General features: G+C 38.7%; 1 long non-coding RNA gene across 1 annotated transcript in view; it reads left to right on the forward strand.

Annotated features, from left to right (window-relative positions):
• LOC103784402 (uncharacterized) overlaps nt 1-17668 on the forward strand; it is an 837516-nt gene that overhangs the window by 541796 nt on the left and 278052 nt on the right. The window contains exon 5 of the long non-coding RNA XR_010110850.1: nt 16376-16479. This is a non-coding gene — a long non-coding RNA (uncharacterized LOC103784402). The remainder of the gene's footprint in view (nt 1-16375; nt 16480-17668) is intronic.

Here is a 17668-nt window from a genome sequence, read left to right on the forward strand (position 1 = left end):
AATATGTAAAGAAAGGCACATCTCTGCTGCAAAGAGTCCTCATTCCAAGGACTCATTCCCTTATTGATTCATTTATCCATTCTTTCATTCAGAACCTGTTTATTGAGACTCTGTAATGTACCAGGCACTGTGCTGGAGACGGGACAGAATGAGAGAAGAGAGACACATTCTCTTTGCTCATGAAGTTGAATATGACAAGAAAAACCAAGATTCACAACCATATTTGTGGCACAGATTTTTCCCATTTAATCGAAAGACAGGAAATTTAACCATTCCTGGCCACCTAGCTATTTGATAGTCAGCAAGAAGCAGTTTGCTTTCACAATAACATGAACTCACCAAAGAAAACAAGAGCCACAAGCTGCTTCTTGCATGGTATGCCTCAATTTACTTCTATTACTTCCATTTCCCAACAAATTTCTGCAATACTGTAGTACTAACTCTGACACTGGTTAAATTTATGATCTTATACGACTCAATTATTCTCTCTAAACCTTGATTTCTTTGCATGTAAAATTCCTTTAGTTGATAGATAAGATATATACTTTTTTCAATTTAAGGAAAATTCTTTTTAGAGTAGTTTTATGTTCATGGCAAAATTGAAAGGAAGGTACAGAGATTTCCCATACACTCCTGCCTCCACACATGCCTAGCCTCCCTCATTTTCAACATTCTCCACCAGAATGGTATTTCATTACAATTGATGAACCTATATTGACACATTATAACCACCCAAAGTCCACAGTTTACATTAAGATTCACTCTTGCTGTTGTACATTCTGCAGATGTGGATAAATGTATAATGGCAGGTATCACTATTGGAGTATCACACAGAGTTGCTCTGAAAACCCGCTGTGCTCTATGTATTTATCCCTCCCTCCCCTAACCCCCAGTAGTCACTGATCTTTTTACTGTCTCCATAGTTTTACTTTTTCCAGAGCGCCATATATTTGGATTCATACAATATGTAGCCTTTTCAGACTGGCTTCTTGCCTTTAGTAATAGACATTTACGTTTCCTCCAGGTTTTTTTCACTGTGAGATCTTTTTTTAACATGAAAACATAATATGATCTTCAGACAAGTATAATTCTTATTTAATTCACTGTCTTCAAAGTGCCTCAGAACATTTGCAGTTGCATGGCTTAGGCATTATGGCTCAGCAGGCAGGATGAACGGGGAGAAGACGAGGTCTGTGCCACCCAAGCAGTCTCAGAGTCATGAGTTCTCTACTCACCTGGAAACCCCCTGTAGTCTGTGCCTGAACAAAGACCTATTATCTGGGCCTGGCAGTATTTACCCAGCTCAGAACACAGCAGAAATCTTGGCCAGCAAGATAGTTTGAGGCTGCACTTTGTGGCATCCACAGTGGCTTTATGGCTTTGGGTTTGTAGTGCTAGGTCTTTTCTTTTTCTTTTCTTTTCTCTTCTTTCTTTTTCTGGTTGGCGCAGTGCCTGTGTATTTAGGTAGTTGCTGCCAGGTGAGTGTTGGCATCTTGTATAATGGCTCTACTGGTTATAATGGCATGTACCCAGACATGTGTAACTAAGAGGGAGGAAGGATGTACTAAAAATTAAACTTCATTTTTTATGTTTTCTTTATGACAAAAATGGGTCCAATTATTTAATTAAGTACTAATTATCAATAGTTGTATAACAACTGAAAGGAAAATAGAATGCTGTATAAAATTGACAAACAATACAGGCACCTAGGAGCCCATGAATACTTTTCCCACTAAATCTGAATTTCCACCCACTGCTGTAGTTATTCTTGGCTCGTTTTTTGCATGAACTTTCTTTCACAGACAACTAATATGCTGAGATCTTTGCTAAGCAGATCGAGTATTTTGAGAAATATGATATCAAAAGGTCCTCTTTAGAAGAACAGGCTTCCGAAGTAGCAGGGCTATAAGCATAACTTGAGTCTAGTCGTGGGTTAGAATATTTTTATAGAATACCTTAGGAATTTTATTTTTCTAAGAGCAGAAATTTGGAAATGAGCTGCCCCAAAGTCCATTTGCTTACTGTCCCTCCACCTCATTGTTCATTCTCTAAAACTTTCCAGCACTTTAACCCTATAAAAGTGGGAAAACATATTCCTTTATACTGATAGAGATTTTAAAGATCACATTAGTGGTCTATGAAAAGTCTTTTCTAGGGAAACAATTACGGAAATATTTGTAATGCTTTTTTGGGGTGGGGCAGGGTGACTGAAAGGAAGAAACATATGTTTTTGGAACTTAATATACATTTTAAAGTTTGTGCTTAAAAGCTACCCCCAGAGTTCTTGATTATCTCAAGGTGAAGACAGTGTTGAATTACCTACTTATGGTGACAGCCTGTCAGACTGAACATGTTGCAGAAGACTAGGGGAGTCTCCGCAAGCCCAAACTGCCCTGAAGGAATAAGATGGAGATGAGTGGAGGTGGAAACGGGTGCCGTGCCTTAATCAGAACCCCAATTACAGAATGTGGATGGTTCTTTTCGTCTCCTGTGGTAGGAGCCCCTCTTCTCTGTGGTAATTTCCATGTGTGGATTGGCACTTCTGTGAACACACATGAAGAAAACAGGCATCCTAAAAGATGAGGACTTTATGCGCTCAGAGTAAACATTGGAAAGTATCAGGTTCCTCTCACTGGAGACCAAAAGGGTCTGTTGTTACAAGATAGGCACCTGGGTTTACTCAGATCATACAGGACATGCGAGGTTTCAAAGCAGATGCAGTGGGTAGGAAAATGGTAGTGCTGAGATACAGATACACCCAAGCTAATAAAGGGAATGATGGAGTCAGCTCAACTCCCTGAAGAATTAGAGATTTTGAGAGTTTCAGGCTACACTGCTTAACTTGGTAACCACAGTGACCAGTGAGCACTCGAAGTGTGGCTGGTCCAAATTAAGATGTGCTGGAAGTATAAAATACAAAACGACTTCAAAGACTTTATATGACAAAAAAAAAAAAAAAAAACTCAGTAAAGTTTTGTGATATCTATATGTTAAATATTTTGGTGTGTTGGGTTACAGCACATATTAAAATTAATTTCACCTGTGTCTTTTTATGTTTTTTAATATGGCCACTAGAAAACTTAAAATTACATGATGTGGTTTGCATTTGTGATGTGCATTATATTTCTACTGGGACCCTGGCCTAGGGTATGTTCGCGTAAGGAAGCCCTGTGTATCTGAATGTGGGATAATTCAATACAGTACTTGTGTTAAGTATATAAAAGCCTATGTTTCTGAAATAAATTCTATAGAGCTGTTATAATACAGCTTATTATTACACAGAGCTGGCTACCCCATAGGTCAAGTAGCAAATCCTAAACCTTGATAACACTCTTTAACAAAAGCCCACTTATCATATTGGCTTGGAATAGAGGCATCATATATCTACCAACATGAAAGAAGGAAAAGAAAGTGTATAAGGGAACAAGGTTAAGGTTGGGGAATAAAGACAATTCATTCAATATATAAAAGTACTTTTCAGCAACTCCCACATTTAGAGAAATTCAGAAACAATTAGGGGATTTGGAAGTCCCTGAGGACTCACTGTAAGGAAGCCTATTGTCTTAAAGAAAGCCCCCAGAGAATCAAAGAAATACGTTGCATTAATGGGATTTTGCTGTGAAGAATGTGCTGTGTTCTAGGTAATTTCCAACATGCTGAGCATTTTTCTGTATTTTATTTTCAAAGGGTTCTATATGAATTGGGCCTTTGAAGAAAAAAAAAATTATTTCCATGTGAAGCCACCTCAAAGACTCCCCCATTTTAACCCTTCATGAAATGAAGGGCTCCTTCTCTGAAGACTGTTCTATCACCCAATCCTCATTGCTCATTGCTCCTGAGACGTTTTTCAATCCCAGTGTAATTAACTCCATCATGGAGGCGGCTCTAGATGCACGTATTTGCCCCTCTGTGATGGAAAATGTATTCCATTTTCAGTTACAGTCAGTAATTAAAATGGCCTAATCTACATTCACTTTGTAACCACAGACTCACCCTCCCTCAACCCCAGAGGTTGGAGGGCTGCCTCTCTTAAACCTATGGTGAAGATCTCTGACTGGCTGGCAAATAGTTAGAACAGGTAAAATAATCTAATCTGGAATATTGCTCTCCTCACCTTTTTTAATAAACATTTTACCTCACCACAGACCTTAATATAACGGCAGTAAAGGCAGGAGAGGAAATTGGAAACATGGCCAGGAGTGTGCCTTATGGTTCATAACAGCCCCAAATTGTGACTGTTTATTAAAACTAACACCCTTTTGTCAGGGTGTGGATCAAAATATCCAGTGGTTTCTCTTCTTTGATACTCCTTTCCCTTTTTTATGGCACTGAGTTTAAATTTCAATTTTAGGCTTTAATTAAGTTTCTAAAATTGTTTCAGACTAAAACATTGATATAAAGAAAGCACCTTGTCCATGATTTGGCCCCATCAAATATTTCCATCACTTATTTCAGTCAGTAGGAGATGTGTATGTGTGGATTGGCTCTTGGGCCACTGGGACAGGAAAGAGTTAAGGCAGGTGAAGGAAGGGAGGAGTGAGGTGGCCAGAGAACTGCCTCACAAAATACAATTAAGGGCCTTTCCCAGGCCTGGGGCGCTCTGGTGCTGCCAGGGGAAAGGAGGACGGAGTACAATGTTCTCCTTGTCCACATACCTCCCTTTTGTTTCAGCAGCACTTTGGCTCCCACGCATGCAAAAGTTTGAATTTCCTGTTGGCTCTGAGGTGAGATTTATAACATTTATTAAGGTTGCTATTCATTGTGAGTTTACTGGGCAATAAGCCTAAGAGCTTTTAGGGGCTTAATTGCATATGTTTATGGGGGGTTGCAAAGCTCCCCACAGCTTCACTGTCAGCCAGGTTGGCCAAATGTGGACTTCTTGGTGTGTCCAGGGAGGGTGTCCCAGTCCAACGGGAAGGTCAGGGGATGGCTGAAAGTCTAAGAAGGAGACAGTACTGTGAAGTATCAGGTTGGTTTTCTGCTTGGGCTATTTTGATTTACTTCCCTCCAGCTCACCTACCTCATTCTGGCCATGTTTGAAGACACATTTGGATTTTTTTGTTTTCTCCTGGAAGAAAGGAGAAATAATTTGAAATAATAGGTGTGTGTGGTGGGGGAAGGAGGGTAGCAGGTAGCATTGGCAGAAATGGAGGTAAACACATGTAACAAACATAATAAAGGTTAAATAAACATTTTCACATACACTGTCACATTTAATCTTCACAATAGCCCCAGTAAAGCAGATATTACTATTCTCATTTTACAAATGAGGAAATTGAGGCTTAGAGAAATAGAATAACTTGTGAAATTAAAATAGCTAACAAATGGAAGAGCTGGGATTTAAATTTTATTTTTGTGGGGCTAGAGTTTGTTCTAGTTCATAGCTCCACACTACACTGACCCAGGCTTCACAGCTGATTGCTGCTTGCTCAACTAAGCACTCGGTTCAATTGTGTCATCAGGACATTGGAAAGTAAAGAGGTAAGCTTTTTTTTTTTTTTTTTTTTTTAAGGTTGTGAGTTTTCTTTGTCACAAAAAGGTAGCTTTTCCACAATGATCTTATGCCTTGGACTTAGCCAACCAAGGAAGTCTTCCAGGATGGAGTGGGTAAGAGCAGAGAAAAGGCAACTGGGCAATGCTCTGAGCTGACAAGGTTCAGGATGTGCTTGCCTACAATATAACACCTTGACATATTGAATATTGTAAGAAGGAATTGGAGAAATGGTGGGTACAGGAAGGACTCTGTGTCTGTATTAGTCTGTTTTCATAGTGCTATGAAGAAATACCCAAGGCTTGGTAATTTACAAAGAAAAAGAGGTTTAATGGACTCAAAGTTCCACATGGCTGAGGACACATCACGATCATGCTGGAAGGTGAAGGAGGAGCAAAGGTGTGTCTTACATGGAGGCAGTCAAGAGAGCATGTACAGGGGAACTGCCCTTTATAAAATCATCAGATCTCATGAGACTTATTCACTATTATGAGGACAGCATGAGAAAACCTGCCCCCGTGATTCAATTACTTCACACCAGGTCCCTCCCATATGCGAGCTACTGTTCAAGATGAGATTTGGGTGGGGACACAGCCAAACAATATCAATGACCTTCCCCTGAAGCAGGTCAGAAGACCTTCATGTGAGAGGAACCCTTTCTATACTGGGATGAAAAGCACATCCTTATCTCTGAAGATGGAGGAAGGAGAAGAGAAACCTGAAGGAATAAGCCTTGCTAAGTTTCCTTCAGTTTACTACTCATAGCTCATATCCTTTGTCCTATCACATTTTTCCACAACTCTCCACTCTTCATCAAACTTACTATAAAAACACTTGGGTTTAACTGTTTCTTCTGGTCTTCATTTCCCTATGAAGTCTCCTGTGTCACATAAAACTTATATTGAATAAATGTATATGATTTTCTTTTGTTAATCTGTTTTATAACTGAGAACCTAGAAGGGTAGAAGAAGAGATATTTTTCCTCCCCTACAGGGCCACTCAGGGGAAAGGGTCAGATATCTTGCAGTCCCTGAGAGTGGTAGCTACTGAATCAGCCCTATAATTTGGTGACAGAGGTGGAGAGAGAGCGAGAAGAGTCCTATAACCCATTTCATTATTTCATGCATACATTTATTTAACAGATATTTGGTAAGCACCTTCTATATACTAGGCACTGTGGTAGCATTGGGCATGCCAGACGCTTCAGCACTCTGCCTCCTCCCCCATGCTGTGTGGAGGTTGCCAAGAAGCTGCCCCGTGCCTTGCTTGTCTCTTAAAGGCTCTCTCAGGTCACCCCAAGTTCTGCCACAGTGGCTAATTTCCCAAACTGCTTCGTGGAGATAGTCTTACCATGGGGAAGAAAAAATAAAAAGACAGAAAGCAAAAAAGGCTGATGAACAGTGCACTCTTCATATGAAATAAATAAATATCTCTACATACATATATACATGTAAACATATATAAATATGCATACATAGTATACTCTTCATAAAAAATAGACCAATATATATACATATATGTGTGTGTGTATACACATTAGTCTGATATCAGTCTGATGGTCTAGTCCAAACTGTCATTACAAATTTATGGTTGGACTTCTAACAGGCAAAGAGCATACTGGCACAGAGGACTAAGCCGTTGAGCCATCATTGTTGGAAATGTATTGTTCAGGACTTTTGCTAATTTATTGATGCAGCAGCAGAGTTAGAATCAGATTCACGCGAAGAATAAATTGGAATATTTTGGTGCATTTCTTTAAAAAAAAAAAAGCCACTTTAAAGCCTATGTATTAAAATGACAAAGTCTTAAATAGGGGTCTCTTTTTCTAAACAAAAGATATGCAAATTGCAATTCAAGATTTATATTATGATAAAAACTGAAATACAAAAGAGTCATTATCCTGCAAAATGTAAAAGTACATTGCTTCATGAGTCTATAATGATATAATGGGATGTTGATGTAGTAAGAGGTGTCAGAAGGGAGACAATGACCTTAAAATTTTAAGTCAGAAACATTAGAATTGAAGAGTAAGTATCTACCTACCCACCTAACTACCCATCTATCTATTGAATACTGCACTTTTTGAAAATTTGAGATGAAGAATAGTCTATTTTTATCTTCTAATGTTGTAGCCATAATTGGATGGAGGAGGGGTTGGGAAATTACTTTTAACATAACCATTTCTACTCTGAAATTGGATAAAAATTTACCTTGAATTTTAGGTTTATAGGCCTGTTTCTCATAAAAATCAGTGGTGTGTTAGGAAGCTTGGAGACCATTTCTGGCCTAGCCATAGGGCCGGTGCCTTAACATCAAATGTCACTGATTCCAATGCTCCCTGCATAAGAACGACTTGCAGTTAGTTTGCAGGGCCTCCCACTGTTTAGATGATCACAGTCATTTCCAATTGGTCATTGTGTTTCCCTGAAGGAAGGTGGGACAACTTAAAAAGACTGTATGAGAACAGCATAGATTTATTTTATCAAATCGCAGAGAAACTCCAGCAAACAGATATTTAGCTGTGGTTCCAACGGAGACACAGTTTAAGTAATCAAGTGATACACCACATGTGAAGCAGATGTACAGGATTGTTCTCTCTACTAAACAGAGCAGAATGTCTGCTTTAGCTTTATTTGGCAGAAATTTATATACTTGCTTCATGATTTGATCTTAACTTAAACAAAGGACGTTGGTCTCAGCCACCACTGATTTCAGGGCAATAGCTCTGTCTAATTTCTGAAAGGCATCAGAATTGTGACACTTTGAAAATCAGATGGTTGCACAGTGTAGAAGTATCTTAAATGTTTATTTATTGTTTTAGTGAGTCAAACCCTCATTTTTTTTTTCTGAGTGTGCAATTGATTACACTGAAAGTTGTAGGCAGAAGGATCTGACTTTTATACAAATGTCAGAACCTTTGCAAAGCAATTCCAAGAACTTCAAGACACACCCCAAAAAGCCAGGGGCTCCAAATGAGGCCTAATAAAATACTCTCAGACTGAACTCCTGATGATTTTCCAGTTCAGAACATGGCTGAGGGTCTTCTGTCACGGCGAGCTCATGGTTTATGATTTTGGAGGCTGTGCAATGCTCCTTTCTATTTCATCTTGACTTAATGTCATTAGTCTTCCTTCACAGAAACCTGAGCGTTCATTTTCTAATCTATCTAGATGATACGCTGACAGCATTTCCCCTGATCGAGACTTTACCATTTATGTCTCTGCCTCTGTTAATCATTTTCAGAAATGAGATTTATAGTAAAAAGGATTAAATCAATTCTGACTACCTCCAAATTTCTAGGATTTCAGGGATTCTTGATGAACACAGAAACCATGGCCCCTTGGAGAGGCTTTATTAAGAAGATCTTTCTTGCCTTTGTGAGCCGGCCTTTCAGAACTAGCCGTCTCTCTGTGGATCATAGCAAGTCAACTTCTCTATGTTTTGTTTGGCAACCACACCACAGAGGCTCCCCTCTGAGCAACTCAAGCTGTTTTTGATTGGAAATAGATTAGTGAGCTATCAATTTTCTTCTCCTTTATTCTCCATCTTTCCTTCTTTCTCTTCTTCCTAGTCTTAAGATGAGTACCCTTAGGAGACGTGTCAGCCTATTTCAATTAAGTGTTTATCTTTTAAGTTTCTCATCATGGGGTAAATTATGACATTTTTAGAAGCCAGGGTTGAAGAGAAAAATTATACCCATCCAAACTAAATCACAGCTTATAGCTTATTTTCTTCCTTTCTAATTTCTCTAATCTTCAGCTTACTTCAAATAACATCACTACTATGCATCAGGCTTTGTGCAAAGCAAGGAGCTTTCACAAATATAATCACTTTCCTTCTTTCTTCTTTCCATCATTCCTTCCTTTTTCTTTTTCCAGATACACTCGACTTTCCTTCACTGAACATATTTTTACATCCTCCCTGAAAAACTCTGGCTCTCCTCCTCTTATACTCACTGGGACGTAAGTACAGGCATAGCATTCCCTGACTTTCTCCCACCCTTTTTTTAAACACTGCCTATCTCATGAGGTGTGCTGTCTCAGCAAAATGACAGTGATCACACTGATTTATCCTTGATCATGTGTCTAGGTGATCAGATTCTGTGCCTTTAAGTTCAACTGAACCACTACTTACTCACTGATAGTTGTCCTAAGCTATCTGCTCCTGTGTCATTCCATTTGCTATCTCTTCCAGTCTAGAGTAGGCCTGCATTTATATAACCTCCTTGGTTTGGTTTCCTATGTCTGTCCCTGTTCTCAGATCCTTGGTCTAGGTAGACATTTTGGCTTCCCTAGCTCTTATCCTTATCGCTACATAGATTCCAGGTCCTAGAATGAGACCTGCAAACCTTCTGGACTCTCCACTTTTGGGGGCCACTCTGGGCAACTATCAGAAATACAATCAACTTATACCCACAGAGTCTTTCCCCAGTACCATCCTACTCCATTACTGTAGGGCTTGCCACAGTCCCCAGGTTTGGAGAGGGGAGAGTAGGTAATGTGCTACACATTTTGCCTCACACATTTTTGCCTCAATTTAGAATGTCTTATTTTCACCACTGTGAGCTGGCCCATGTCTGTATGCTCTAAAGTCACTTTGCCATCTCTCTAATCTCCAGTGAAGACTAAGTGTTTGTATATATAGAATTTGCATACCATACACACAAAGATTTCAGTGTCCAGGATCCCTGGCTATGGATGCCTGTGCTGCTGCTCCATGGTAAGCATACTTGGAAATGGTAGATACATCCTTCAATTTTGACTGAGACAGTATGGTGACGTGCACACTCCCAGCTCTCCTGTCACCATGCCCTCTGCTAGTGTCTAGGGACTACTAGGCAAGAGCCAGAAGCTTTACTCATACAAAAAAAGTGGATTTTGGCAACACTTTAATATATGAAAGGTTAAAAAGGAATTTCACAAGTAATAGACAGGGTACTTTACCCCCTTGTTAGTTGATAAAGAGGGATTTAGCAAGTAGGAGGAGACTAACAAATATTACTAACTTATAGTTTCAGGGGTTCCATGACTCAGATCATGCCCCTGGGGTGCTCAGTATCATCCATAATCACAATAAGCACCTGCTGTATGCACAGGACCCTCTACAATCCACTGAAGATGCAAAGTGTTATAAAAGATGCAAAATGCTGTAAAAGAGCTGTTCCTTTCCAGGAGATTTGGATGAGTCCAAAGAGAACACTATAGGCTTAAAAGATAGAAACTATCATAAAACAGTTGTTTGGACAATAAGTACTAAAAGTGTTTCAAAGAGAGTACAATGACTGCAACTGAGACAGTCAAAATGGAACTTTACTGGGGATCACAGCCAGCTTCATGAATATGAGACCTGTGTAGTCTCAAGGAAATTTAATCTTGTTTTAATTCTCTGCTCTTGTCATTTTGAGATTCTTAATAATTTAATCTTTGAATTTGTGTTTTATAAGCAAAGTCCAAAGGGGGCATGCGCATGAGCAGAGAAGATACGTACAACATGCGTGTCAATCTCTCCTTGCCGCCCTATTTGCATGTAGTATTCACAATGCCCTGTGAGCCTACAGTTCTGGTGGACCTACAAGATGTGGGAGTTAAGGGAGATTCAAAGCAAGTACAGAGTTAAGTGTGTTGTATCTATGACAGTAATTTGGGGAGGAAGGGGTGGGGTAGGGGGGCACTGACACCCTCTAGAGGCCATGCTTTTCATTCCAGGAGAATTCTGGTTAGCTTCAAAAACAGACCACAGAAAGAAGGCATGGAGTTCTAAGAAACACAAACAATTAAGGAACTCTATCGGATCCTTTCTACCCATGTCAATTCTGTGCATTAATCAATCACTTATGCTGGAAACGACGACGTGGAATGAAAGGAGATGATAGGCCAATCCATAGTTCCTTTTCCTTTTAGTCTATCCTTATTCACTAGTAAGCCAAAAGTAGAGTGTTAATAGAATATACATGTGAAATATTTTGCGTTTGTTTTGCATTTGTTTATTTTCTTACTTAGAATGACATTAAACAGAAAATAAAAAAGAAATCATGACAATTCAGAAGAGAGACCATAGAAGACGGGAAAGCCTTTTATAATTTAGTACATTTAATAGCACTTGTTTCCTGCATTTCGAAAAAGGCCTCCAAATTTTCACTTTGCACTGGGCCCCACAGATTATAAAGCACTACCTAATGGTCTTGATGGAAAGATGGAACCTTGAGAAGCCAAGATCCTCTGTAGGAAGTAATATCTTTGTGACCTGAAATGGGTTGCCCTGATTTGGTCTATGGGTATCAAAACGGAAGTGTGAATACTCAAAAGTACTTGTTCAATGCCACCATGTATCAATTTTCTTCTATTGATTCTAATTTTAGAAAGTTAAACCTATCCCAAATGTTTGATGAATTCTCAATTTTCTTCTCTTCTTGTTACTCTATGTTCTCTAATTTTTAATATATTCAGCTCTTAGACCTTCATCTGTAATTGACTTTGGGGTAAAATGTAGAACCAGGAAAACTAAGTGTTTTCAATTTGCAAAATACTCCTTTAAGACCTTAGCTGTCTGCTGAACCATATTAAGACTCCTGATTTTTATTTGTAAACTCCTTATAAACATTTCTTTGGATTTCTATCCATTTCCATTCCCCTTGCTGTCCACAGCCCTGAACACTGCTTGTATTCTACTACTCTTCTACCTGGGTTCTCAATTCCAACCCAGCAACCACCTCAGTATCTCCTTTATGGAATTTCCCTCTTCTACTCTTGAGTTACATACATCACCCTTTCTACCTGGGATAATCTCATATAGTATGATTACTCCTATTTCTCGCTTACCTCATTAAGAAAAATAGAGATTCTTCAGTCTTACTCCACTTCATCTTAACTACAGATTCACCAAAAAGAAGTGGAAGTGCTTTATAACTACAAAGCACAATACAAATATAGTCCATAACATTAATGTCATTTTCATTATATTAATTACAGTTAATCCTTGCTTAGGGCTCTCTCTATGCCAGACAGTGTTCTAAACTTTTATATATATTAATTCATTTATATTCTCACAACGACCCTTTTAAGGAGTTACTAGTATTTCTCACTTTCAGATAACAAAACAGGCACAGAGAGGTTAAGTAACTTGTCAAACAGGTAATAAGTAGTGGAGGGGGAATTCCAACTCAGCAATACCCTTGTTATGCCTTCCTAAGGAGAGATGCTGAAAAGTGTCATAATGTCATTCATAGCTTAGTATGCAATAACACTGATAAATTAACATGCATTTACAAAGGCTCTACTTCCATATTCCCAAGAGGAACGGGGAAGCAGAACTGAATAATCTTTACATCAGGAATTGCCTGCCAGAAAAATCCACCCACTCTTTGACTCTATGATTTTGTCTTGTTCCATTTTATTTTTTAATTTTGGAGAACAGACTTCTCGGGGAAGTCAGATTTTACTTTGATTTTCCACCCGAGACTGGAGAGTGGAGAGCCTACATGCCTTTGCTGTCTCCCACAGATGCTTATTCTAGCTGTGTGACCACCAGCTACATGACTGCACTGCAATCCACTTGGAACTTCCTAGCAGGACCACCCAGAAGCTGCAGCTGGTGCAGAGTATGTGGCCGCCTGGCCTGTTTACATGAGAATGTGAGCCTAAGAAAGTGGACAGTACCTGCTTTCTGCTGTCAGCCAAAGCCTTCATTCCCCTGGAAAGACCCAGTGTGTAATCTAGAGACATTCATAGGTTTTAGCCCTAACTATTCTCCAGACTTGGAAGTGTTCCCTTCCCAACGTTGGACAGCTTCTCCCAGGATGCTTGTCACATGCCCCAGTCCAGTGGAGCCAGCTGTAGCTTTGGAAATGTGGGTCAGACAGACTCCAAATGTGCTGATCCTCAGATAGCCCACTTTGAAAGAGCCATTTTCTCATACAAAAACTTTCCGTTGAATCATATCCTATGCACTATCTCAGGCTTCTCAGAGAGCAACAACACTTAACTTGTAAGAAAAAAAAAAAAAAAGAAAGAAAGAAAACATGTCCTTAAAACCCTTGCTTGTATCTTTTGTGGGCAGCCAAGTTCATGCCTGGCCACCACCCCAGGAGGGCATTTGGCAATAGTCACAGCTGAAAGCCTTTCTAGCCAGATGAATAACAGTGTCCGGAAAAGCTGACCTGGGGGCTGAGTGGTGCCTCTGGAAGCAAGTTTTATAGAGCTGTTAGTAACGCCTTTATCAAACTCTTTAGGTAACAGATTTATTGCTGAACAGGTTATCTTACGTCTATGTTTTTGTAAATGAAATCCTTTTTAAAACTTTGTTTTGGAACTCTTTAGAGAGCTCACAATTTAAAGAATTTTTGTAACGGAACATTTTATAAAATCACGGGAATAATCACTCCTTCAGACATCTGCTTCCAGAGTAAGTTCAGATTTTCAAAGATAAAGTTGCCTTAAGTTGAGGGGGACCGGTATTAACAGCTCTGTCCCGTCTACTTTGTCCTTTTAACTAGGCCACTCCACGCTCTCTGTTGCATGCTACAAACAGGCCCTGGGGAGTAGAGATGAGGAGTAAAGCCTAGAGATAAATGTCACAAGCGGTTGAGGCTTTTTCTCCACTGTTAGGCACAGAGCACAGATTCTTCTGAGGCTGAACCTTGAGAGGAAAGGCAAACTAAAATTTATTGAATTAGTACTATGTAACAGGCATTTAATCTCACAACAACCCAACAAGGGAAGAAGGAAATGAGAATACTCAGTGAATCCTACTACCTACTGGGAATGAAGCTGGTAGCTTTACAGTATATTTTTTCATTTAGTCTTTATAATTAGGGTTGCCATACTTAGCAAATAAAAATATAGGGTGTCTAGTTAAATGTGAACTTCAGATAAACAATAAATAATTTTTTAGTGTAAATGTGTTCCGTACAATATGTTCCAAGATGTTAACTAATGTCAGAGTTAGGATAACAGTCTAGTTCTGTTTGTCTCTAAATCCTACACATTAGCAACTATACCAGAAAGTCCCCTCATCCTAGCTAATAAAGAGGATCAGTTTTTAGTCAGCTAAATAAACCACCTTAAGTAGAAGGGCTAAGTTCAATTTTAAATACTATTTATTAATGATCTACCTGGTCCAAAATCCTGTATTGGGGCTGGAGAGAAGAAAGAATATACTGCCAAGATTATTTAGGAACCAGGGCCAGCCCTCACATAAAAATATAATGAAGTGGATAAGATGGTTGAGAGAGAAAGAAAAGGAAAACAGAGGGAAGAAATGCTCAGCATGTTACTCGGTCTCACGTTTTTAAACAGGAACATTTGTGTTACAGTTGATTCTGCTCTAAAACTTTGAACTAATGGTGAGGTCCCCTGTACAGCATCTTATGCGAGAATCGGTGTTAAGTGAGGGAAATTGATGGTCATCCTCAGTGTCTCTGAGGAAGAAGATCCCTTCTTGCAGGAGATCAGCATCTGCCTTTCTGGAGTGTCGCCAGCACCTTGAGTTTGTGGCTCCAGGTCACATAGTGACTTTTAGGGTCCTGCAGTGGTTTGGCTGTCACATGGCTTACCTCATGGATGACCAGGGTGACCTTGGCACGGCTGTCTAGTGAGGAGATTGCCCCTTCCTTCCCTCACTGCCCATAGCTGCCATCTTGTGTGATGAAATTGATCAGGAAAGCTTAAAAAGAAGGCAGAATCCAAGGCAGCAAGTATGAGAAGCTCAAAAAATAAAATAGTATCATCATAAAGTAATATTTGAGTAGCTCATTTGTGTCAAGCATTGTATCAGCTGTGATTCATGAGCATTATTCCCAAATATCACAAGAATACAATAAGGTAGGAATTATTATTTCCATCTCACGGATGGGAACACTGAGGCTCAAAGATGTTAAGGTACATGCTGAAGGTCACACTGTGCACATGAATGTCTGCTCTGAAACCCTGCTCTTGTACAGCACTGAGCTCTCTCCTTAAAAAGAAGGGGGCGGGTGGGTGCAAAGGAACTGGACTCCTTCCCTCCATACAGGCAGGGAAATTCACACTAAACAGCAAGGGGAAAGAGGAAATGCAGAACCTCAGTGCAAAGAAGCAGGCCTGAATGTAGTACCATTCTGTCTTATCTCTTAATTGAAGCTAGGGGTATACATGCCCACTTTTGTAGCTAACATCAAAAATAGAAATCAACACTGTGCAAATGTATATCTAATGGTATAGCTTACAGTATGATTCCCTTTCCCCATATCATTTTACAAAATAGAAAAGATCAGGGGAAAGAAACTTAGAAATGGACACGGAAACAAAAAAGCATATATATATATATATATATATATATATTGCTATTATAGTAAGGGCCTTTTTAAAGTCGAAATTCTGTTTTCGATAAGAAAAGCTTTTAAGAACTTTTTTATGTAGCATTGTTTATCTGTATTTATAGTCAATTTATTCCTTCACTTTGCTTCTCCTATACTATAATGCTAAGTTTCCCTTCATATTTTCCCAATGGTTAACATTCTGCTTCTGAAAATTATCCATTAAAATTTTATCAATTTTGTATTTTGGTGAGACAGTATGAGGAAATGCCATTGTGAAATTAGATTTTTTCTTTGACATCAGGCGCCCAGTCAGCAATCCAATCCCATGTGTTTCTATTGAGACATTAGGGTTTGATATAATTTTGGGCAGAAAACATTTTAAAAATGAAACAATTGAATTTTCTAGATGGTCTTGGGGACCACTTAGCTTAAGAGAATACACTTCCAAATCAAAAGCCTTTCAATCATTTTAAATATTATTTGGATGATATTTGCTCTGTGTGTAGTAGCAGTTTGAATTTGTATTGAATGTTTGACCGGCTCATGCACACATAGATGATGTATGAAATTATTATTTCATATTTTTCTAGTGTTTGCATTGCAAGTGACATCTGGCTGACAGGAACTTGGAGAAATGGGATACGAAGTGAATGCTGCAGTTACCACAAGCATCATATTTATCAAAAGGTTTAAGGTTGGCCTGTCTTTGTTTAACATATGAAACTTGGAACAGTGATGGGGAAGCGCTATGTTTTGGTGTTGCGTGCATTTTTTAACTGAGCTTTTTAGTAAAAGAGTAGTCAGAGAATAAACACTAATTGTATTATTTGTTCTGCTCATGAAACTAAATATTATACATTCTAATTTTAAGAAAACAGACTTAAATTCTGTTTAATATAATTTCCATACATTTTGCCTTTATTCAGAGAATTTGCAGATTTCATATTAGAAGAACATACATATTGAGCACTATTCATCATTACTCAGAAAAGGCGATGTGGGAGGAAAAAAAGCTCAACCTAATTTTTAGTTTTATTTTCTAATTTGTAAATGTGCAAAACCGAAGTAAGACATGTGAAAACATAGTACAATATTTGCAAGCTCTGAATCTGCTGTAATACACACATACGAATATCAGCATTTTCCTATTCTCCCGTTCTTGGAAATCATGGGGCAAATTATTAATTAAGTCATGAAAAATATCATTCATTTAACAAAGATTTATGAGCCTGCTATGGCCTGTGGACTACCCAGGTGCTGGAGATATGCGGAGGAATTCGACAACCCCTGCTCTTAATAAACTCACAGTCAGGTGGGAGGGGAGGTCAATATGAAATAACTAAGTACAATATAAGGCTATAAATACCACAATATGGAAGCATTGATAAAGGGGAGTAGATGGTCCATCTGCCACAGACAGGTAGGGAACAGAAAATGCAACATAAAAGCCATTGTGAAATCCTCTTAGTGTATCCAAGTAAGACTCACTTATTTTTTGAAATAGGAAAATAGAAAGACGGTGAAAAATCATCCCAGCTCTTATCACCTAAAGACAAATACTGTGAACATTTCCATCTAGTGTTTTCTCAATCACTACTTTTTTTTAGTTTTGAAAGTATTGCAATAATACTGCAAATATGCCGAATGTTTGAAAAAAATACCAAGCTGCTTTCAAAGAAAACATAAAATGTCATCATTTAATGCATGTCCATGTTATTTTAAACTGGATATTGTCCATATAACAATGTCCATATAAATCCAATTGATTGTCAATATCATAAATTAGCCATTACTCTATTAGGATGTTTGCCTTGTTTTCCATCTCCCTCAACCAACAATAAATTAGTGACTTCTAAGAAAAAAGGCATTCAGGAGAAGAGCAA

The sequence above is a fragment of the Pan paniscus genome, chromosome 1 (assembly GCF_029289425.2).
Source record: "Pan paniscus chromosome 1, NHGRI_mPanPan1-v2.0_pri, whole genome shotgun sequence".
NCBI lineage: Eukaryota > Metazoa > Chordata > Mammalia > Primates > Hominidae > Pan > Pan paniscus.